Below are 2,611 nucleotides of genomic sequence, written 5' to 3'. Positions count from 1 at the left end.
GATTTAATATTTTCTACAATTACCTGCATAGTTTTGATGGAATTATAGGTAACAAAATTGGGATTTCGCGAGTAAAATAAACTTGAAGTTACCTTGGAATTTATTGTTCAAAAATGACAGGCAAAATCTGACAATTTCGACATTAACGCGAAAAACATTATTAAACGTCCCGATTGCTCATTTTCAGTCTATTTAAGATGAAACAGAAGCTAAGTTTTTAATATTTTAGGTAAATATACCCGTCTTGCTAACGGAAGCGGCTCCTAAAACTAGTGCGATAAGTATAAGGCGAAAAATCCTGCGTAAAAAATCTCAAAAATCAAGGTTTCGTTCTCGACTGTTTCCTCCTCCAAAACTTAACCAATCGTAACCAAATTTGGAAATCTAAATGATTATGAAATTATCTGTATCGGACCGTTTTGCTTTTTTTACTAATTGATATCAGTTTCGAATACTACGCCTCTGATTGCGGCATAGTCAATGAGGCCATTTTTGAAGGGCTCTAGCGCCTTAAAAAACAAAAATATCAAAAAAGCAAAACGGTCCTACACAGATATTGATAATCTGTGTTGAAAAAATCATTGCTCTAGCATCAAAACCCACGGAGGTATACCAGGTGTGGCCTGTAACATGAGCAAATAATTAAAACATAGATTGTACTCCTAAAACGGTGACACTTTCGTTAAACAACTTTTAAAAATTATGAAGTATCGTTACTCCCTATTTTTCATACAAAATAAATATTATCTTCAATGGACGCCATCGCTACGCCATATCATTGTGATTGACGTTGCTTGTCACGCCTTAAACATAACAGAATCTTAGAATAAACTTCAAAGTGTATTAAGAATCAAACCACAAGTTATTTTTAAAAGTCGCTGCACAAATGTTGGTCAATATGAGGAGTACAGCCTACAGTTTAATTTTTTGCTCATATTACAGGCCACACCCGGTATAGGTACACTTACACAAAATTCAACATGTGTCATCCCAATTGCCCTATAAAATAATGTCAAAACAATAACCTTTCAATAAGCTGTCACTGCCACCATTCTCACAGCAATCAGTGATATTGCCGCGATGTGAGTCATGCCAATTGATTTGTATTATAATTCGATTGTCCGCAATAGAGGCGGCAACGCGCCGCTGTTATACTTATTTCATATTTATATACATTATACTACATATTGATAATGACCCACGGAATACAGTAGACGGTGCAGGGCGGAGTTTAGGCAGACCGAAAAGGAGATGGCAGGACGACTTGGACGCATTCTACCCCAAATGGTGGGAAAATGCCGATGACAGGGTCGAGTGGAGAAAACGAGGGGAGGCCTTTGCCCAGCAGTGGGACACCAAAGTAGGCTAGAAAAAAATAATTGATAATGACACTGTAAGGAAATTCGAAATACAGAGACTAGGTTTACTTATAGGGAAGTAATTGTATTTGTTACACAAGGTGCTACCAAAAAACAGGTAAAAACAAGATTACGTAATTGATGAATGATCTTTTAGTTTCTAACTTAACTGGTTTTCAAAAGAGGAGCTTCTTTGGAGTAAATTATATAAAAAAGCGTAAAAATTGTTTTAAAATAAAATGTTTTTGAAGACAAATACATTGTACTAAATAAAGTCTATAAAAATAAGACATGTACTTATTTAAGAAAAGATAATGATAAAAAATAGTTTATTCAAGTAGGCATATTATAATGCGCTTATAAACGTCAAATAAAGCTATAAGTACCTATTTACATAAACAACAACAATAAAAAACCTAAAAAGTAAAATAAAAAATGCAAAAACTATGCCCCGGGTGAGGATCGAACTCACGACCTTAAGATTATGAGACTTACGCGCTGCCTACTGCGCCACCGAGGCGATGATGAAACGCACGAAAATAGCGACCACGTTCTATTGACGGTTAATGCGTCGACTTATCGCTGAATAATTCGGCAATTTATCAAAATCTTTTTTTTTGCATTAATGATTGATTCTATCAACCAATATTAAATGTTTTTTTTTGACAGAATAATTTGCTTAACCTTTTCGACGCCGTGTCAAACACAAAAGTTGTCACTCAGACGCCCCGTCACCGAAGTGTCAAAACTGAAATTGAACTTTATGCATATGCACCTAGGTCTATTATTGCTCTGAGGTCTGTGACCGATTAATCGGTCTTTGGCGTTGAACCCGCGGCGCGGATATATCCGTCATTGGCGTCCAAAAGCTTAATGATAATTTATTTCAGAGAGCAAACCCCCGTGGATCAGTTAGGAACCTTTTAATGATAACTTAAATATTTTTTCTCTTATTATTGCAATATTAATTGTTACTTGTAGTAATTAGGTAAAATATTAAAATGTAACTATTACTTGAACTTTCACGATTTTTACATACTATTGATTACAAAACGGGACTTAATCGTGTATATACCCTGTATTTATTTTAACGGTGTCTTTCTTTTAAGACCACGCTCCTCGAAACGGCAGTGAGATCAATTTAAAACTGAATTATATGCGATTAAGTCCCGTTTTGTAATTAATAATGTTACTAATTATCGCTCAAAATAATGACCGCTTAAGGAAATATTTTGGAAACCCTTCCGCTCGCC

General features: G+C 35.1%; 1 non-coding gene across 1 annotated transcript; it reads right to left on the bottom strand.

Annotated features, from left to right (window-relative positions):
* Positions 1-1,805: 1,805 nt before the first annotated feature.
* On the bottom strand, positions 1,806-1,878 carry Trnam-cau (transfer RNA methionine (anticodon CAU)). The gene has a single exon. It is a non-coding gene; the product is annotated as a tRNA-Met (tRNA).
* Positions 1,879-2,611: the final 733 nt, after the last annotated feature.

The sequence above is a fragment of the Cydia fagiglandana genome, chromosome 20 (assembly GCF_963556715.1).
Source record: "Cydia fagiglandana chromosome 20, ilCydFagi1.1, whole genome shotgun sequence".
Taxonomy (NCBI): Eukaryota; Metazoa; Arthropoda; class Insecta; order Lepidoptera; family Tortricidae; genus Cydia; species Cydia fagiglandana.
The sequence above is the reverse complement of the archived record's forward strand: the minus strand, read 5'-3'. Positions and strand labels throughout refer to the sequence as shown.